The sequence below is a fragment of the Carex rostrata genome, chromosome 19 (genome assembly GCF_964058835.1).
Source record: "Carex rostrata chromosome 19, lpCarRost1.2, whole genome shotgun sequence".
Lineage (NCBI taxonomy): Eukaryota > Viridiplantae > Streptophyta > Magnoliopsida > Poales > Cyperaceae > Carex > Carex rostrata.
Genome location: NC_135936.1, coordinates 1,877,514 through 1,900,755, shown reverse-complemented (window position 1 = coordinate 1,900,755; position 23,242 = coordinate 1,877,514). Strand labels below are relative to the sequence as shown.

The window sequence follows — 23,242 nt, the reverse complement described above, 5'->3', positions numbered from 1 at the left end:
ATTGCAAGATAATAAGAAGGCATTTACAATCCTACTATAATACTCCAATTTAAGGTGTTTGGAGGACTCTTGTCTACAATAAATCAGACTCACTCTGGACAGTGTGTGATTGCAAGAATAAGGTGGCAGGGGGTCTTCTCGGTGGGTCCCATGCTATGGTCCAAAGTAGGCTGTTTCTTTTGGTCACAATTGATTAGTCTCAAAGGGTTATTCAACTGGTCATTTACATGGATCATAGGCAATGGAGCTTCTATATCCTTCTCGTATGACCAATGAGGGCCCTTTCCCTGAAAACAAACTGGTTCGAAGCAACAATTTCACGCAACCTCTCTGTTAGATGCCTTCTCGGATTCCTACACAGTTTCCCTTCCTGATTCACATAACCCACCTACTTTAAATGACTCAGATGATGAATTGATTTGGAGGTGGTCACCAAATGGCAAATACAATACTAGTTCCATTTATGCAGTCATGACTGGGGCAGGACTGTGGCATGGAGTTTTACAGGAATCTGGAGATTCTCAATTCCCCCGAGCAGATATTCCTGTATCTGTTGCTAAGAGATAAACTACTGACAAAGGAAGTGATGCTAAGAAGGCAGTTCAATTGCAATGGGAATTGTGTGCTCTGCGATTCTACTCAATTGGAATCAACACTTTATCTTTTTTTCCAAATGTGAGTTTGCTGTCAAAATTTGGGATGGGATTGTAGTTTACTTGAGAAATCAGATTCGAGTAGAAGCAGATTCAGTGGAATTGATCTGGATCCGTTCAGCCCTCCCGTTTAGACATAGCCGAACAGCTAGGAGGAGATGGCAGGTGTTCTTCACAGCGGTTTTTTAGGTGATTTGGAGGCAAAAATCTGGAATTTTTTTAGGAGAAGCTGTTACCGTTGACATGATTATACACTGGATTAGTTGACTTAAGTCAACCGTTTCATATTTGGAATCCGAAATCTGGAATTTTTTTTAGGAGAAGCTGTTACCGTTTCATATTTCTATTTCGATGACAAGATTTTAATTTGTTGGATTAGTTGACTTAAGTCAACCGTTCGTCTCTCCGAATACAGGGCAAGGTATTGGGCCTATTGGCCAGCAGTTTTTCTTCTTGATGTAATTTTGAGAATTGACTAAACTTTTATTGTTCTCAATTATATATGGAGTTGAATAAAAAAAATTATATATGGTGGAGTTTTTAGTCCGAATTGTTTTTACTGATTTCTGGTGGTTTAAAATAATAGAATCAATAATTATAATTTTATATTGTGTGATATTTTCTAGATGCTATGTTCGATGTAATACTTATTTATTTGCGGTATCTTTGGATTAGATTGTACAAGTTATTAATTTATTTGATTATCAGTTATTCGTCAATTTTGCGTTAGCCTTAACAAATAAATGTTGGATAAAAATACTCCGTTCTTAACATGTAAGAATACTATGTAGATGAGTGTTGTAAATAACGGTTGCGTTCGTCGGACAGATAGGGTACTGTCAAACAATTAATCGGCTATAATCGAGAATAATTGGCCAATTAGTTGAAAAAATCTGTGATGATTTAATCACCGTCAACAACAACTAAACGGCCGTTTTTTACAACAATGATGTAGATAAGTCTAATTTTAAACAAGTACAGATGTACATTCATACAACTTGTACTAAATGATCAGCCAATCTTTTAGTACAAACGGGCACAAAAGCACACAAAGATTGTACGAAACCACGAGATAATAATTATCAATACAACATATCATAAAAAAGGCTTTGACAGAGTACATGTCCATTCAGCCCCCTCTTTATTTCAGTAGCATAGTCACATATTTGTATTTATATATTGGAGTTATCGTTGTCCACTTACTGTTCCATCCTCTCCATTGGCCTGTAGATTCTTATATTTTCTTTTCTGTTAATTACTTTCCGTTGGGAGTGGGAGGAGAGTGACAAGGTCTGTATAAGCTATTGCATGGCCTTGGCCTTGGAAGATAAGGTCCGCCTGGGTTGCATGCTCCCGTGGGGCATATAGGCCTATTTGGGTTAATTGGGTTGAGAGCAACACCACCTATCAGAAATCACATGTTAATTAGTCAGTCCGTGAGAGGAGGTTGGAGATCTAGATGATGAGCTTATAACATTTTTCGAACAAATGAAACAATAAGGTTAAAAAAGAGAGAAAAAAAATCCACCAACAAACTCAAAACTTGATACATTTGCTATGGAACAAATCTATCTTAATATAAATAAGTTTCATTGGTTTGAGTTTGTTATTGAGAGCAAATTCCATGAATTTTGAGATTAAGTTTACGAAAAATCATGCCGAGATTATTAATGCCATAAAGAGCATGAGTGTATATATGTGTGTGTGTGTGTGTGTGTGTGCACGTGCTGTGTGCAAGTAATCAAAATCTTATAACATTCACCGAATACCATAGTAGGTTCACTATTTCTATTTAAGTGGTGTCCGGGTGTGTGTAAATCATAAAAGTCTTTAAAAACATTTACCGATCACTTGGAAATTATTAGCATCTGTTTCTATTGATTAATTTAATTAGAGCTTTAAAGCAGGTACGTAATGGAAGAGTTGCTGCCATCTGTGTTACCACGTTGCCAACCGAGCTAGTTTGTGTCATCCAAAAATAGTCATGGACGTGCAAGCATAAGAAATTAATTGTGATCACATACGCGTGTATGAGTGTTTCAAAGTCAGGGGATATGGTCTCGGAGGGGGAGGGGAGAGAGAGAGAGAGAGAGAGATTACCGTCCTTGCTCTCAGCCAGAGTTCGAGCGGCCCCTGTAGAAGGTAGCACGAGGAGGGAGCCACTAAAAGTTAGAAAGAGAATGCAGAGGAAAGGGAGAACCCTCGTTGCCATATTAGGATAGTTTATGTATTGTTTTTCTTGGTGGTACTGATACATAATCACACCCTTGAGTCAGTCCTATATATAGACTAGTGTGCATGGGTTCGTTGGAAATTATTTCGTAACATTCATAATGAGGGTTAAATAAAAACTAGATTTTTTTAATTAAGGTTTAAAAATTGAAATAAATAATTAAATTCAAGACAAGTCTACATCTTAATATGGCATGCTAACAAGTACTTTGACTGCCCAAAGGCTCGCACCCGTGGAAATGTGTCGTCTTCTTCACTCATCAAGATTAAGCATATGATTTGTATGAAATATGAATCGGAAAACGAGATTTTTTTTTTTCGGTGAAGCAGACATAAGAAAAGTGAATGAAGGTTTTAAATTACCATCTAAATTGCTTTCCTAATTATAATTTTTTACTGCAAAAACACACATTTATTTTGTTTCACTGGGTAAGTCAATTTTAATGGTGTTTACTGTTATGGTACTTTTATCTAAATCAATGAAAAATTAAGACACATGAATGATAAAAAACATACTTGCAGTGTGTGGTTGTCTTCTATGATTCCGTTTCAATCCAAATTTGAAATTTGTGAGAAAAGATTGATGTGGAGGATTGAAGTAGAAAGTCAAATTGACACTCGATAAATTGAAAAAGAGTTAGATTTTTACTGATTATATTTCCTTTCCTACAATGGAGTAAAAAGGAAAGGTAACAATAGAACAGCAGAAAAATATATCAATTATGAATTATCAAAGATACAAAATTAGAGGCACTGAAATGAAATTATAGAAGAGTATATTTGTATTGAATTGGATATATATAAATTTAGATTTTATAATTACCCTATAGGGTAACGGGTACAAAATTGTCATTATCCATATCCGTACCTATTTGGTTAACGAAAAAAAATTCTTATTCATACCCATATTCAATAAGCTAACGAAAAAAAAAACTTACTGACACCCGTCTTATCGGATACGATATGGATCATGTAAACAGCTAAAAAGGTACCATTGACACCCCTAATGATTGAAGTGCGCGTCACTGCCTGCTATATTTTCCAACAATAGTCAAAAAAGTATAATCAACGTTAACTTCTGTTACTATGATGTAGACGAGTTGTTCTTAGCAAAACTACTTTCGTCGTAGCTCTCTGTGTTATTTGCCCCTAGCTTCTGAATTCATATCCACTCCAATACCTTACTCGGTAGAATGAAATCTGAGTCATCGGTTTTAGTTAATTTGGCACGAATGTCAAAACAGATATAGTAAATGATACCACATTAATTTTAGTCCACTGCTCAGCAATTAACATAAGATTAAAAATGAAGGATTGAAAACTCAAGGAGTACTAAGGAACTAATGATCGGCTGTCATAATTCCTGAAAGATATTTAAGAAATGAACAGAGGTGTCTTAAGGTCCGAATAGAGAATTAAAATTATGGCAAAAGGTGGTTAAATGATGTGATCTTAATCTGCAGTAAAGAATTATTGTTAGATAGAATTAAGTGGCTAAGGAACACGTACTACTAGAATAATCTTTAATTTATTGCATGACTATGAAAATGGCTAAGGAACACGTACTACTAGAATAATCTTTAATTTATTGCATGACTATGAAAATGGCTAAGGAACACTACTAGAATAAACTTATTTGCATGACTAAACATCACACAGTTGCATGGTTGCATTTCACACAATTGCATGCGATACCTGTTACATAGGGATTCACATGCAACAAGTTTAAAAAGTCAACAAACGCAATTTCTTTTGCATGAGCCGATCCTAATAGTTTATAAATTAGGATCGGTTGTTTATAACATCAACTCTTGTATATCATGCATGTTAAACAACCGATCCTAATAGTGCATATTAAAAATGAAAAAATGGAGACCAGTAGATCAGCAAGTCTGGACTGATACAAGGACCAAACTGCAAAAGTGATTACACCGGCATGTAGAGCATTAAAAAAATGCACAAAATTGACATAAATTTCAATTTATTTGAATTTTTCTACAGTTAGTTATGAATTTCTAAAGTTCAGCTTTCGAAAAAACTTTAAACATCCATAACTTTGGTTAGAAAAGTCAGATTTGGGCATTTGACCACTTTTTGGAAAGGGGGGGGGGACGAGATGGATCCGATTTTGCCCTAGTAATACATCAGGCACTGTCGCATCTGAAGCATCAGAATTTAAAAAAAACGTCGTTTAGTGTCTCAAAAATTTAGTTTAAGTTTTCGTTCAACGGTAGACATACAATGATCGGTATTTTGTTTATAAATATCGTTTGGGTTTTGTTTTTTTATAAACTCATTTTTTTTTATAATATATGTATATATAATATAATATATGTATATATAATATAATATATGTATATATAATATAATATATGTATATGTATATATATAATATAATACATGTATATATAATATATGTATATGTATATATAAAATGATATTGATAATAATTAAAATGACAATAATTTAAAATGATATTGATAATACCAAAATATAATGGTAGAACATTTTTATTGTATTATTAAATAATTTTGACAAATTAAATTGTATAGTAGAACATGTATGTTGCATCAATGACTTATGTCAAACATGCATGACCGTAGAACATCAACTCTTGTTGTGTGAGTTAATGAAGGAACAAAGACAAACATCGTCTGTTGGTCGATCAAAACCGTTTAAATTAAATAGCACTGCATTTATTGTCTTGCATCCAACTTTGATCAAAATTTATTTTTAGTAACCCATCCATCTAATTGACCGAAAATTGAAGCATCGTATGGCCATAAACACTTCGTGTTGGATCGAAGATCATACATAATAAATTTATGAACTTTTAGGTTGGTTACGTTCAATGTTCTTGTAACACTGTGAACTTTTAAAATTCAGATTTAATTAAAATAATAAGTGGTTAAATCGAATAATATATATATACGTATATACGAAATTAGTGACGTGGATGGTGAACAATAATTATACGATTAATTGTGTTAAGAAAGAGGAGCAATAGGTGTTATATAAATCATTTAATCAATATCGAACAAGTGGAGGGTTTATTTTGTAAAAAGACCACTTACAAGTGGGGGTCCTTGTCATTCTTTCCTCTTTCCCTTCTTCCTTTCCTTTCCTGCGCCCCATCCCTTCTCTTTTTCTTTCTTTGTTTCCGCCAAGAGAGAAAGACAACGAGAGAGTGAGAGAGAGACAACCTTAAACCCTCCCCCGGTGACCGTATTGCCCGAAAACAGAGATTTAGGAAGAGGAGCTCAAACCTCGCACATCCATCCGTTCCATTGGTAATTCCCCTTTCTATTTCTCTCTCATTTCTTGATTCCGTGTTTTTAGGGTTTCGGTGAAAACCCGTAGAATCGTACCAAACTGATTATCCGTGCCTTTGTTGTTTCTATAGTATAAATTGATTGATTCCGTGTTCCAAAGTGCAACCAAATTTCCAATTTACGGATTTTCCCAAAAATTGATTAGGGTCTAAATTGTAAAAGTGCCGGAATTTAATAAATTGACCTATGTATAGATCCTAACGAGCACGGCTAGCGGGATTGACGAGCTTACCGAGTCGCGAGATCGCGGACCCTCTACGTGCCCTACGTAACCAGGTGCGGGGGTTCACGGGATCTGTTTTGGGGTTTATTCGTAGAACTAAATAACGGTGCATATTATTATATTTATGTTGATTGCTTGATTTAAATAAACTGTGCATAGCATGTTGAATCTCTGATTGAAAGCATTTGTTGCCGCATTGCATTAATTGTGATATTAGTGTAATTGAATTGTATAACTGTTATGATTCTCATGTTGGTACGGTTTATCGATTGTTGATCTGTCGTTTTGAATAAGTGAGTGGAACCACAGTATGACTTGGATTGATTGTGTGAAGTGAACAGTGTATTATAGTGGAAAGTCTAGCTAGCTACTAGACTTTCATCCAGGACCCTTAAGCGCATCTGGAGAATGGCCCTAGTGAACCCAGTACCGGTTGGGTAAGGGAAGTGCAGTGTAATTTTAGGTAGAACTGTGGTTCAGTGATTCAGTGAAAGTGTCAGTGATTTCTTTTTGAGAAAAGTGATATTCTGTTGCATATTCGCGGAATATGCCCGTGTATATTTTAAGTGATGAATTGATGAAATTGTATGACTTGAAACCAGAAAATAGAACTGTTAAGCCGGAGGTGATCGATAGTTGATATCTGTACCTCATAACCAGACTTATATATATTATATCTGTGAAACCAAATCTTTCTGGAAATTCGTTGATTGATGTTGATGAGATGTGAATTGAAATCCGTTTGAATCTATTCCCGGTACATGTGCATTTATTATTATTGGTGAATAAATAAATAGACACCCTTTTTCTAGTGTATTTAGTTCTGGTGATGAATTTCTCACAAATTCAGTAGCCCTTTTAAATTCCGCACTGAGAAAACGGATGACAGGTTTTCTCACCCCCTCCCCTCGGGGAATTTTTTCCCTTTGAATTGAAATGTGCAGGTAAACGCGAGTGAAGTGGGACTCGGGCTCGACACGTGAGTATAGGCCAAACTAATAGGTTATGCCAAACCCCTTTTATGCCCATTTTGAATGTGTAGTTGAACCTGTAGTCGGTTATTTTGATGTATAGGTTATTATCGAACCGTATTATGTTATAAAACCCTCACGGTATGTTTTAAATTGTTGTTATGACTTAAATGTTGAAATTGCATGTTAAATGTCATTAAAAATTTCTAGTAAATGGGGAATAATTGTTTAATTATACGGGGATTTGATCGGGTTTGAAAACGGGGTGAAATTTCATGAAAATGGGCAAAGGAATGAAAAACAGTACCCTTATTGCGGGCCGCAATAACCCTATTGCGGGCCACAATGAGAGTAGACAGAGGGAAAATTCGCAGATTAAAATCCAACCAGGTCATTGCGGGCCGCAATGAATGGAGGCAGAGACGATTTGCAGAGGCTGGAAATTTTGGAACTTGTTGCGGGCCGCAACAGCCCTATTGCGGGCCGCAATGGCAGACAACGCTCGCAGGGGGCTACCGCCCCCCTGCCACCGCCCGCATACTCCTAGGAGCAGGCCCACACACATAAATATAACAATATATATATAAATCCGCATATGCGTCCGCATACCGCATATGCGGCATGCAGTGGCCTTCCGCATGCATGAACACAACCGCATTTTAAAACACTGGCGAAAACTGCGCGACCCCCCCTGTTCCGGGGTGTGACAGTTCTCCCTTGATCATTTTAAAACAGATTTAGAATGATTTCACTGCAGATCGATCATTAATTTCTCGCGTGAAAATGAACAGTCTGAAATGTTTTCTAAATTTGAAGGGGCATATAATGATGGAAGTCTATAAAAAATGACATGTAAAGTATTATTTGGCTATATAAGATGTTAAAAAAAATATATTTTTTTGAATTTTTTTCATATGTATTGCTATACATGCATTGGGTGATTAGTAAAACTTTCATACCGTCCGATAAGTGAAAAATGGTTCTGATTTATTCACTTTGAATAGCTGTGGGTAGGGAGTTCCTATACTCTGCGGTAAAATAATATCTCTATTTAGATCTGTTTTTGGATTTAAATTTCTTGTTATAATATGTAATGCATTATATCTGGATTCACAAAATGTTGGTTCTGAAAAAAAAGGAATTATGATCGGTTGTTTCAAAAAACCGATCCTAATTCATTTTTTTTTGCAGAACCATCATTAAAAAAAGAATTAGGATCGATTTTTTCGAACAATCGATCCTAATAGGATCGGTTTTTTTGAATTAACCGATCTTAAAGCTAATTTGGAGCTAGGGTTTATTTTCGTTTCGCGCCTCTGTACTTAGCAAAAATTTTTGAGTCTCAATACTATGAGGATCGGTTCAATAAATAACCGATCTTGATAACTCCCTATATAACCTGCTTAGGGTTCTTATTTTCATTTCGCGCATCTCATTTTCAACTTAGCGTCTCTCTCTGTGTCTCTATCTCTCCCTCTCAAATCCTCAGACCTCTGTGTCTCTCTCTCTCTGTCTGTCTCAGTCTCTCCCTCTCCTCCGTGTCTCTCTCTCTCTCTTGCACCTCCGGCTCAATTGTGTCAGTTTTTAATTTTTTTTATTGTTTCAAAAATTAATTAATGGTTTTTGCATATTGTTTTATAGTCTTGAGGATATCTCGCTCAAGTTACTTAATCATCCGGCCGATCAACTATCACGGTATTAGCTTTATCTAATTTTCTCATTATTATACTTTTAAAACACATTTTTTTTTTGTATTTTTCATTGAAAAATATTTTTCCATCTAATTGTTTCTTTTGTTTTTGTTTTCAGGGTCTTTTCTAATCTCAAGTGATGTGATTGCAAAAGAGGAAATTATTATTTTTTTTATTGTTGTGCTTTACATTAATTGCATAAATGTGTGTTAATTGAAGAAATAGTTCAATCAGTCACTTGTATGTTTGTTAATTAAATTTTTTGGATTTAAATTTCTTGTTATAATATGTAATGCATTATATTTGGATTCACAAAATGTTGGTTCTGAAAAAAAAAGAAAAAAAGAATTGGGATCGGTTATTTCAAATAACTGATCTTAATAGTACTATTAGGATCAGTTTTTTTGAAACAACCGAACCTAATTCCTTTTTTTTATTGTTGGTTCTGCAAAAAAAAAAAAATAGGATAGGTTGTTTCAAATAATCGATCGTAATAGTACTATTAGGTTCGGTTTTTTGAAACAACCGATCCTAATTCCTTTTTTTATTATTGGTTCTGCAAAAAAAAAACATTAGGATCGGTTATTTCAAATAACCGATCCTAATAATCAGTTATTTCAAATAACCGATCCTAATAGTGTTAGTTTGTAATAATCTAAAAGTCAATAATACGATAATTTATCATAAAGCTTTTTTCATGAATTGAATGTTTATTTATAGGGAAAATTGTGAAAATGCCACTGCAAAACTGTGAAAATGTGAAAATACCACTACAAATCTGAAAATTGAGAAAATGCCACTGCAAACTTTAGAAATTGTGAAATTGCCATTATTGCTATATTTTTATACTATTTTGTATATGTATTTTTGTAATTCCAATTTTACCCTTCATACAATTAAAAGACTTCTTATTGACACCGTAGCCTCCAGTTCATACCATTTCACTTGTGTTCCTGAAGGACCTCAAGAAATTAAGGGAGCCCAAAGAGAAGAATGCGCCGCAGCTTAACAATTAACATCATTCCATGTTTGAGGCAGCCAGGCTTTATTCTTAACAACTGAACAGTACTATTCAAAATAATTTGACATCATTAATGACAGAAACATAGTTGTGAAAATACAAAACATGCATATAAGGTTATAAGATTCTTCCGTTGTACTTTATTACAAATTAGGTCCCTCACACACGCACAGAGCATCCTATCTCATCGTGAAAAAACAAAAGGAAAAAAAAATAAAAACGAACAAGAAATGAACAGATTCTTCTGTGATCAGGTAAAGTCTATGATCTGATTTAATGCTCATGCTTTAGCATTTGGAGTTGCCTTAATTTTTGCAGCTTCTGGAGTCTTAGTTTTTGGGGTTTCTGCAGTCTTCGGATATTCTCCTGCCTTTGGGGGCCCCTTCCACTTGAAATTATCAGCATAAGATTTGGGCTACAATGAAATTTAATTTCAATTAACGGAGTAAGATTGAGTGGGCTAGTATAATGATATGGATGAACAACACATACTTAACCCTTCTGTTTGAACCTAAGTAGCACTCGTGCAAGTTGATTACCTGTGTTCTCTTCAATTTGACTGGATGCGTTTCTCAGTGTCTCCAGACGGACGGGTCTCCAGGCTGACTGGATTGGGGCTAGGGTCCTCCGTGTCTCCAGGCGGAAGGGATTGGGGCTAGGGTTTCTGTACCGAATTGGATTACGGAAGGGTCTCTAGGCGGATTGGGGCTAGGGTTAGGGCTCCAAGCGGAAGGGAAGGCATGTCTCCAGTATTCTTCATTAAGGGTATTTTAGGTATTATGTTTTGTTTTTTGTTTTTTTAAAGATTAATATAGCAATAATGGTAATTTCACAATTTTTGAAGTTTACAGTGGCATTTTCTCAATTTCCAGTTTTGCAGTGGCATTTTCACATTTTCACAGTTTTGCAGTGGCATTTTCACAATTTTCCCTTATTTATATATGATTTTGTTGCCTTGAGTATTATCGAATTTATGGATCATTTCGAGTTCATGACTGAAATTGTGAAACTCCATAATATAGATGATATATACTCTTAAAAAGTCACTAACCAAGGTAATTAGCAGAACACTAATTACTGCGATAAGGTTAGTATGTGGATTAAAAGATGGTTAAGTTTTACAAACCACCTGACACGAGATGTCATTTTAATCACATAGATACATGTTCTAGGAACATGGTATTTGATAGACCCCGAATGAAACATTAAATAGAATTGTGTTCGTGTCATTTATGTTTTCATTCAATGTCAGGTTCTATAGTATGAGGTATTTATCGTTCCCACTGAGAAATATGTATGTGTGATTGTTATCTAACGCTGTCCGTAAAAAACAGTCATAACGGTAGCTTTTCCATATGTGCTTAGTTGAGGAAGTGATAGTTTACCAAGAATACTATTTGTCCCTCGTATTTTATACGAGCTATAGCATCACTGGGCTTGATAGAGTAAGATTATCTGCTAGCGGTATAATTACAAGAGTAATTATATTTGATAATCTGCTCAAGATCAAGAAAAGATTCAGTTAGCAAGGATGACACACATCTACCTTGAAACTAATATGATAGCTATGAGACAGAAGAACAGACACAAGTAAATTGTTTACTGGATCGTGATATTGTACTGTACATCATCATCTGTGTAATTGGATGGTCATGATGTATACTGCCAGATACCGCTCATGATTATAGAAGTTAAAACAGTTTTAACTCTATTTACCAACATAACACAGATCCTATTGGGTCACACCATATAGGAGTTAATCGGAGAATCTTATTGTGATTGATTATAAATTGGTTATGATCAATAGTAAGATGGTTATAATTAATTATACGTGTTATAATTAAATTATAAATGTTATGTAAAAATAACAAGCAAAAACATTGGTTAATTTATAAACGTGTGTGACACGTTGTATAAAAGTTAACCAGTTAATTTATAAATGTGCAGGACACGTTGTATAAATTACCGAAACAACAACCGCAAGAAATATAATTGTTCAGAATAATTATATGAATATTATTTGTATTCGGGCCGAGGGCATTCGGGTCTTTTCAGATTCGTCCTTATCCGCATGACACATCATCGATCCTATCCAGATGACACGTCATCAATCCTATCCACATGACACCTCACCCCCCCTAGGTGGCATGCCTTGTCATAGGGGTATTTTGATCTTTTCACATAATTTTAGAGGCTATAAATAGAGGGGTGCATGGAGAGAATAAAATACTAATTCACTCGTATCGTTTCGTGTCGAAACGAATCGGTATTTTCTCTCTTTCTCGGTTTCTCTCCCAAATAGTGTTTCGGTTGAGAAAAGAAAGTTATACGTAGTTGACGTATAATCTTGTGGGTTGTTGTGAAGTATATTTACGGGATTGATGAATAGTGTTTTCCTGAATTTCGCGGTATGTCAGTTTTGCTTATTTGTGAAACTGAGTAGCTGAAAATTCGTGTTTACGGGTTTTCGTCTTTTCTCCGTGAATAGTGTTTTTGCAGAATACCGCGGTTTATAGTATTTCTGGCAAAAGAAATAAACCGTTCTCCGATTAGTCCTGGTGGATAACCGATAGAGGCATCAGACGTCTGATGCTCCGAGGAGAATCATTCCCGTGATGTAGCTCTACTCGCTCGATCTGCATTCCAACTGTGATTTGGAATATGTTATATTAATCTATTTAATTGGTAAGTAGATTAAAATTTTAGAAATCAATCATGGAGTAGATCTGTAAAAAAGATTAAATTGGGTTTTGATGTCAAAGGAATACTGAAGGTGGACAGCCTTGGAAAGTTTTCTGACATACCCCGTTTAATCCTGAGCTTAAGTTGGCCGTAGAAATTTTTGTTCTACGGTCATTCCGCAACTTAAGCCTAAACGGGTTTTGGTTACCCCGAAACCCAACAAATAGTACTATTAGGATCGGTTGTTTGAAACAACCGATCCTAATGCTTTTTTTCGGTGGAAACTCGAATTAGGATCGATTGTTTCAAATAACCGATCCTAATAGTACTATTATAATCAGTTATTTGAAACAACCGATCTTAATGCTTTTTTTCTTTTCTTTTTTCAGTAGAAACTCGAATTAGGATTGGTTGTTTCAAATAATCGATCCTAATTAATACTATTAGGATCAGTTATTTGAAACAACCGATCCTAATTGAAACTATTTGGATCAGTTCTTTAATCGATCCAGATTAGTGTAGTATTAGTATCGCCTTGATCAGGATCGGTTGTATTCCGATACTAATATGCGTATATAACCGACCCTGATTCTAATTTTTCCACTAGTGTGGCAACGAGCTACTTAGTTTGGTCCGAGTTGGACCAAATTCATAATTTATTTGTTTTGGCAACGAGCGAGTTATGAACGAGTTAATATTGGATCCGAACTAAAAAGGTGACTTGTGTGGGCCAAAAGCTTAAATATATTAGATAATGTATTATAAAAATCAACTACTATAAATTAAGTTTACAACTAAATTCATACATACCAAAATATTAAATTCTCAAATTCATACAAATATAGTTCAAAAAATAAATTCATATTTGAAACGAGCTAGTTCGCCAGCTCACGAGCAAGCTAGACTCTAACTCAAACTCGTTAATTTTAAATAATTTTTAAAATTAGAAAGTTTGACCCTATCTTTATTTTTTTTTAGAAAGTACGTTGTACATATGCAAATGATTCGGATATTATCCATCTATATCCGGTATCAAGAAATTAAATATAGATCGGATATTATATTGGTTTTATACATTAAACAATATATGAGGCACAAACATATTTAAAATCCTAGGCAAAATCCAATTATTAGTATTTCTATCGGTTAGATCTGTATAATCGATAAAAGTAAATTAAGTACTTAGACAAACTTGATATTCAATATATACATGATATACATAGATAATTCAAGAAATATTCAACATTCTATATAAACATTCAACATTCAACTTACATAATATTCATAATACAAGTAATATATTCAATATTAATTCAACATAAAAAACATACAAATTAAAGACAATATGGTTAGCAAAAAGGAAGAAATTAAGAGGAAGAAAAGACAACAATAATATTGTAAATAACGGTTAGAAAAGGTTCTGCTAAGCGATTAATCGAAATTATGCGGACGATTAATTGTTTTTATTAAAATTATGTGTATATATTAGTAATTGATTAAAAATGATTTATTTAATTCATCAAACTTATCAAATAAATTTAATTTAACTTAATTATATTATTATAACATGATATGTACTACGCTTATTTCTTTTTAACAATACATACACACTTTACATGTGTAAGTAACACATTTCTTTAATGAATTTTTTTTCAAGAATTAAGCTTTTTAAATAATATAACATATTATTTAAAAGAAATAAAATATTAAAAGATAAAATCACTAAATTTAATTTATGATAACAACTTAATTTTATATATGAACATGTCGTACTAATTGAAAAATTACATCAATAAATAAGAAAACTATATGGTATATAAATAATAGAAGAATTAATCAATTTTAAAGTAAGAAGAAATAACATACATAAAACATATTGGATGTATATTCAAGCATAAATAAAACTATAATACAAAATTTATGAAATTTGTTAGCACACACAGTGACAGAAACAAAAAAAATAATATAAAAATAAATATTCAATAGAATAAACAAACAATTAAACGGGAATAAACAAAATAATTGGGAATAAACAAAATAATCAGGAATAAATAGGAATAACGACCGATTAATCAGAAAAATCTGCAAACGGACCACCGATTAGTGTACTCGTTACTGTTTGACCGTTGTTAACGATTAAACAGGCATTTAATCGGATGTTAAGGCCGTTTTTTACAACATTGAGAGAGATGAGAGAAATTAATTTGATTTGATAGGGAACAGTGTGAAAATTAATGACCTCGATCCAGTTAATATGCACGAAATTGAAATATCTAAATTCTAATGGTTGAAAACACAACTAATAAAACAAGTTTGTTTTGCTTATATCGGGACTAATATTTTAACCAATATCATAAGATCATGAAATATTTCTATCGGTTAGGATTATAATACTTTTATAATAAGAGAAATAACTTTTATTGGTACACTAAAATAACAAATAGAAGAAAGTGGTGCACATCTTTTATTAGTTCTTGAGAGCGCTATTGATAGAATAATATTTCAACTCATTTATTAACTTACCACAACACCGTTAGTCTATCGGTTTCAAATCAAAATTGCTTTAAATAGTTAGAAAATGAGCTTTAAGTGATTCTATTTTTATAGCAGTGTCATAAAACAGCCAGTTCTTTCCTTATCCTTGAGTGAATATGAAGATGTGAAAAAGTTGTAATTAGACAACAATAAAAAACCGTGGGCTTCCACTATGTTGCAAAATGCCTGTCAACTTCTGCTATATTTTCCAACGTTAGTCAAGGATAATGCAATATAGAAATAAAAAGGGAGATCATGGGCATGGCAATCTACTTTCACTTTCTGTTTTCTTGTCATAATTTAAGTGATAATAAGTGCGATTCTACTTAAAAGTAAAGATTGCAACTATATTGGGGTGTTGACTACAAGTCTACCAAGTAAAATGACAAAGTGAAAAAAGAAAATTAATTAGTTAAAACACAATCTTTTCTTAATATTCTCATTTTTCATGTTGTTCAAAATAATTTATTCCAAAAATATTTTATTGGACACACAATTATCACAATTCAACAATGATTATTGTCCAGATTTAGAAATTAATTAAAATTCTCAGCATTTTTTGGGCAAGGTGTCTATTAACAACCACATTTACATCGCAAAGGATAACAATCATTATTTTTTAAATAATCAATAAACAAATAAAATTATAAAAAATGTACTTCATAATTTAGATACATTGTGCATTAAATTAATTTGATATAATATAATTTTTTTTATTGTTCAATGAAAGTGATATATTAATTTAATTAACCAATCCGTTAATGATTAATTGATTTAGAAATAGTACAGTATCATATTTGACATACAAATTAACATCTAATTAATTGAAAAGATATATATGTAATGTTATTCTAAATTATAATAACCGTTTGATTGATGGTCATAATTATCAAATGAGTTTGTTTGCTAAAAAATAATCTATCTCTGAATATATTTTATTGCGATGACATGCAATTTTACATGCCTAAATTATTATATAATAAAAAATTGACTTTCGGAGGATGTCCCCAAGAACACAAAAAAAATTGAATTATTATTAAGAAATCCTCTGCCTATGTGGAACTCTTTATATATGTCAAATGACATTACACTTAACAATGTTATATGTTCTCAAGGGAAAAAATGTTATATTTGTCTCATATTTTAAAGTCTGATTTACTATCTGTCGATGAACTAACATCTTCAATTATTGCATAATTTGGTTATTTTAATTTCCTACAATTTTATGGTATTTTGAACCATGGCTTAAAGAGACGAGATTTGAGTAGGTAAGATCTGAGATGCTGTCGTGTACCATCTTATTCACTTTCATTTTTTTATTTTATTATTCGACCATCTGAGGACATATATATTATAGGGGGATTAATGGATATATTAATTGACGAATCATATATTGGAGGAAAGTTAACAAATCCCATTCAATGATAAGCAGTCGTGTTACCATAGCACAAAAAAATCTCTGTTACTACAGACGATTATTTTCAAAGTATAAGGATTAAGAATCATATTGATTTCACAACTCAATTTTTATCAAATCACAGTAACTTATTCAGCTGGCACATAGATACATATATAACGTGTGTAGCGTACACATTACAAGGTCCCCTCTTTATTTTTCGATGTTACATGCATAAATTTCACTTAAAAGCTTATACGCATACATCTGTCATTACATTGTTCTTCAACTCTTCTGTCGAAATATGGATTAATCTTCTATGGTGGGCATCCGTATTTACTGCAGGGCCGAGTGTATGGTACGCCGCCAGATCCTCCAGGGCGTTTTGGGTTTATTGGATTGTACCCGATAGTAGCTGTATCAAGAAAAATATAAAATGAAGAAGAAATTTACGTCATTAATTTAGTGGTGTCAATTATATAATTGAACCTCCAATCTTATAAACAAATACAAACCAACCATTAAAACTAGGTAAGTGGCTGCCAACAGAATACACCCTTTTGCATGTATCTAAAATTTATACTTAATTAAAGCTTATAGGAGTAAATTGAAAAATCTGGCTCAAAGATTTAAAGTTGATTCAAGCAAGCTAGGAAACTTGAACGCGCACCAGGGAAAAATAAATATATATGTGAAAGCAGCAGATCGATAAAGAGAAAAGAAAAAAATTATCACCCTTGCTTTCCTCCAAGGTTCGAGTGCCCTCTGCAGAAGGAAAAACAAGAGAGGCGCTAACAAGTAGGAAGACAATACAGAGCATTGAAAGAGCTTTCGTTGCCATGTTGAATCCCGCTTATAGTGGTTCCTTTTGTGGTAGTAGTACATAATGGTTTCAATATATATAGAGATATGTAGGGGTGGCAATGGGTACGATATGGGTAGGGTGAAACTATTTTCATACCCATACCCATTAAGAATTGATCTTATCCAAATCTTATCTATACTGTTAAGAATTTGCTTTACCCTATCCTAGCCATATCTGTTAAAATTAGCGGATAACAAAACGGTAGTAGGCGAATAACGAATAATACAATTATAATAGTTTTATATTATTTTTACAAATAAACTATCAAAACTCACCATATCATACATATGCAATCACAATTACTAATTAATATATATAAAATTGAAATACAAATATACAATCAATTCTAACGAATAGTTTTTTATGAAATAAAACAAATAAAAATCACAAATAACTCTTCTAACAAATCCAATTTGTTAACTAAATAACAAAACAACATGTTTAGCATAATATTCTTCTTATAATAACATGCATACATTTTCTCAAGATGTAATTTATTTTATATAATTATCCATTATCCAACGGATACGAAATAACATTTATCCGTACTCATATTCGTTTATCTAACAAAAAAAAATCCTTACTCATATTCTACCCAATAAGCTAACGGAAAAAAAATCTTAATTACCATGCCCGTCTTATCGAATACGATACGGGTAGGGTAAACGGGTAGCATTGGCACCCCTAGAGATATGTGTGGGTTTAGTTAGTAGTAGTCCTACGTATCTATGCTTTATTTCATTTTATTAATTATTATTATGAGTCCTTCACTAATATTTCCGCAAGTCGTTGGACCCTATTTTGTCCCGAAGTTTCTGCATCTTTCATATCCACAAATAAATATTTTGTCCCTTTATTTATTTGTTTTTTCAATAGTATCTATTTGGACCGTTCATGTATTTCACTAGCTAAATGCGGGGAGGAATTTTGATTCGTTCGACTAGACAGGGAACAATTTGATTTGTTCATGTATTTCTTTTTGGAAATCCTGGCAGAGGCTGACCAAGAGTTACATTCATTACAACCTATACAACATCAGTGAATAAAAAGAAAATGGACTTTTCCTAACAATATTTACACCACATCAAGAACTCTCCCCAAATTCTACTCGATAAAATATTGGGAGTTACATCCGTGCCCCTGAAAACCTTAGAATTCCTGGCCTTCCATACATGCCAGCAAGCACAGAGCATCAGTTCAGTCAGTCTGCTGCATTGACCCCCCTGTTCCTGATAGAAATGAATTCCATGCATCTTCTATCCTCATGTCATCCTGGTCAATACTTGGGAAATTCATCCGAGCCACTTGCCCTAATCTCAACCAAACTTCTTTTGCAAATTTGCATTGAAACAACAAGTGCATTGTTGATTCCAAAGTACAATCTTCACACATCATGCATCTAGGATCACAGTTGAAGTTCCTGGTAATCATATTAGCATGTGTCAGCAATCTTTCGTTTAGCATCAGGTATCCAAAGATTCTGACTGATGGTGTGAGTTTGCATCGCCATAAATGAACAAAACACCATCTTGTCCTTCCTCCTCCCTTAAAGACTCTATATAAGGATTTTGAAGAGTAGATACCCGTGCTGGTCCAATTCCACACAATAGCATCCTGTTGTGTGTTAAAGGACAAAGCAGAGATCTCCCCTTCATACTCCGGGGCAATTTCTGACACCACGTCAACTGCCTGACGAAGTGAGATTCGAAAATGAACAGGTCTCCTTTCAGAAGGCCCTTTGATTGGCTGACCACACCAAGCATCAAACCAGAACGAGATTTGCATCCCATCACCAATCTGCCACCTCGTTGACCATAAGAACGTATCCTTGATACCGTGCAGTTGCTTCCAAAAGAAAGAACCCTCCTTGGTGAACAGTTGAGGTCCTTGAATGTGATTTGCAACTGCATGCAGATCATGTACCGTCATTGCCCAAAGCGAATTTGGTTCGTGGTAGATTCTCCACCACCACCTGCATAGGAGAGCTTTGTTCTGAATTTTCAAATCCGGGATGCCCATTCCTCCCCATTCTATTGGTAGACACACCGTAGGCCAATTCATTAGGGAAACGCCTCTCCCATCGTTCTTACCCCATAAGAAATCTCTACGGAGTTTGTCTATTCGTTTGATTACCCAATCCAGTAGGAAGAAACAACACATGAAATACACCGGTACCGCCGACATGACCGATATGACCAATTGTCTTCTTCCTCCCCTGGAAATTAATTTCCTTTTCCATCCCTCCAACCTTCGCTCCAGTTTCTCAATTAACGGAATGAAAACAGCTTGGGAAGGTTTATTTAATGTTAGGGGCATCCCAAGATAATTAATAGGAAATGCAGACTGCTGACATTCCATGATTGATTTCGCCACGGAACACTGTTCACTACTCAAATTCAGCGGTACTAGACAGCTCTTCTTGAAATTAATGTGCAATCCTGAAATCAAGCTGAATAACCTGAGTATTATTCTGAGAGTGATTATCGAATTGTAATCATGCCCTGCATTTGCTATAATAACGGTGTCATCCGCGTATTGTAACGCTTTGATTGATTCATGGATTCTATGGGAGATGGGCTGTAGCAGAGTAGAGTTTGCTATCCGAAACATCCTCTGTAGTGCATCAACGGCCACTATGAAGAGCATAGGCGATATCGGGTCGCCTTGACGAAGGCCTCTCTTATGACAGAACCCATCCGATTGCTCCCCATTAATGAGAACTGATGAAGTGGATGTAGTGAGTATGTTTCGGATCCATTCAATCCATCTGTTGGGGAATCCCCTTGCCTCCATAATAGCGAAAAGAAACTTCCAATTGACAGAATCAAACGCTTTGGAAAAGTCAATTTTGAGAAAAATTGCCTGCCGTCCATGTTTGTGTATGTGCTGCAACATTTCTCGCGTTGCCAGAAATGACTCCGCGATGTGCCTGTTCTTGATGAACGCCGTCTGTTCATTAGAGATGATGTCAGGTAGGAAGTGTCTCAGGCGGTTAAATACACCTTGGATATTAGTTTCGGCAATAGGTTTACAACACTAATGGGCCTGTACCCGTTAACATCAGTGGGACTGTCAGTTTTTGGGATCATGATAATATTGGCACAATTGATCGTCCGCAGATCCAATTGTCCATGGTAAAACTGATTAAAAGCCCCAAGCACATCCTCCTTCAGAGTATCCCAAAATTGTTGTATGAATTCGTTCGGCAAGCCATCTGGGCCTGAAGCCCAATTTTTTGCCAGTTGCCTAACTGCCTTCGCAATCTCTCTTTCAGTGAAAGGCACCTGTAGAGAATTTAGGTCTTCTTGCTGAGGGTAGAGCTTTTTGGGATCGAAGTGAAGCACCTCTTCCTCCCTTCCTAGCAAATTACGCATCTGATTACGAAAGATCTCCCTGATTTCAGATTGATTAGTCACCGTAGTGCCCTCATGTTCAATTGAAAGGATTGCCTTCCCTCTTGCCCGTGCTGATGCATACGCATGGAAAAAATGGGTATTTCTATCCCCACTCGCAAGCCACCGGCATCGAGCCCGTTGTGACCACCGCATCTCGATATTGTGTGCCAACTCATAGGCCCTTTCCTTGATTCTTAAGCGCAGCTGGAATTCCCTTTGATCGAGGTTGCGCCTCTCTTCTATTCTATCAAAAAAGAGTATAGCCTCTCTACATCCTTTAAGTTGCACCTCTATCTTTGAGAAATTGTTTTGATGCCATTTCCTTAGAGCTTGTTGTACCGCCATGGTTTTATTTTGAAAAACATGAGCTTGTTTTCATGTATTTCACTAGCTAGATGAGAGAGAAATTAATTTGACTAGACAGGAACAATGTGAAAATTAATGACGTCGATCCAGTTAATATGCGCGAAATTGAAGTATCTAAATTCTAATGGTTCAAAACACAACTAATAAACAAGTTTGTTTTGCTTATATGCATGAGTACTACTAATGTATTAACCAATATTATAATATCATGAAATATTTTTATCGGTTAGGATTATAATACTGCTATAACAAGGGAAATAACTTCTATTGGTACACTAAAAGTAACCAATAGAAGAAAGTGGTGCACATCTTCTGTTAGTTTTTGAGAGCGCTATTGATAGAATAATATTTCACCTCATTTATTAACTTGTCACAATACCGTTAGTCTATCGGTTTCAAATCAAAATTGATTTAAATTGTTAGAAACGAGCGTTAAGAGATTCTATTTTTATAGCAGTGTCATAAGGCAGCCAGCTCTTTCCTTATCCTTTAGTGAATATGAAGATGTGAAAAAGTTGTAATTAGACAACAATAAATAACTGTAGGCTTCCACTATGTTGCAAAATGCCTGTCAACTTCTGCTATATTTTCCAACGTTAGTCAAGGATAATGCAATATAGAAATAAAAAGGGAGGTCACGGCAATCTACTTCCACTTTCTATTTTCTTGTCATAATTTAAGTGATAATTAAGTGCGATTCTACTAAAAAGTAAAGATTGCAACTATATATGGGGTGTTGACTACAAGTCTGCCAAGTAAAATGACAAGGTGAAAAAGAAAATTAATTAGTTAAAACACAATCTTTTCTTAATATTCTCATTTTTGATGTTGTTCAAAATAATTATTCGTAAAATGTTTTTATTGGACACACAATTATCACAATTCAACAATTATTATTGTCCATATTTAAGAATTTATTAAAATTCTCAGCATTTTTTGGGCAAGGTATCTATTAACAACCACATTTACGCAAAAGAAAACAATAATTATCTTTAAATAACAGAAAAAAATAAAGCTATTAAAATGTAATGCATAATTTTGATACATTGTACATTAAATTAATTTGATATAATATATTTTTTTTTATTGTTCAATGATAGTGATATATTAATTTAATTTAATATAAAGAGATTGGTAATATGGCCTCTACAGCCTTCTGGCTAGATGGATGGTGTTATGAATATCCTTTACAATATTAGTATCCTAATCTTTTTTCAATAGTGGAAAATAGATTTATTTCAGTTGCATTAGCCTTCTCAAGAAATTATTTGCATCTAGATTTTACAAGACAACTTACTGGTATTTATATGCAGGAGTGGCTACAACTGAAAGAGCATTTTTTGCACTTTACATTGGATGATTCAGTTTTTGACAGACTTATGTGCAGATGGTCATCCAATCATCTCTTCTCCGTCACATCCTTCTATAAATGATTGCAATATGGGGGCATGCCAAATAAATAATACCTTACCATTTGGTCTTCTCATTTACCATTTAAGATTAAAATCTTTTTTATGGTTAGTTAGGCAAAATAAAATTCTGACCAAAGTGAGCCTCTCTCACAGAGGTTGGCAAGGTGATACTAAATGTGTTTCTTATACAAATGAGGTAACAACTGACCATTTATTTACTCAATGTTCATATATCAAAATTATTTGGAATTGGATTACAAATTACAATAATTTTACCTTCTCTTTTGAAATTGTAGAGGAATTATGACTTTTAGATGCTTTAATTCCCCTTAAAGATAGACTCTTGCTTGAATTAATTAGAGGTGTTATACTTTGAACCATATGGTTAGAAATGAATAGAGTTTGTTTCAATAACACCAGACCAGCATCTGCCATAGTTTTGGGGTACCAAAATCATATCTATGAGCT

General features: G+C 34.0%; 3 long non-coding RNA genes across 3 annotated transcripts in view; all 3 read right to left on the bottom strand.

Annotated features, from left to right (window-relative positions):
• LOC144572021 (uncharacterized) overlaps window positions 1-23,242 on the bottom strand; it is a 70,641-nt gene that overhangs the window by 26,496 nt on the left and 20,903 nt on the right. The window lies entirely within an intron of this gene.
• Window positions 1,606-2,899, bottom strand: LOC144571756 (uncharacterized). The gene is made up of 2 exons (XR_013517572.1): window positions 2,754-2,899; window positions 1,606-2,057 (listed from the first exon to the last, which is right to left on the bottom strand). It is a non-coding gene; the product is annotated as an uncharacterized LOC144571756 (long non-coding RNA).
• On the bottom strand, window positions 16,865-17,649 carry LOC144572023 (uncharacterized). Its single transcript, XR_013517646.1, has 2 exons — window positions 17,472-17,649; window positions 16,865-17,151 (listed from the first exon to the last, which is right to left on the bottom strand). It is a non-coding gene; the product is annotated as an uncharacterized LOC144572023 (long non-coding RNA).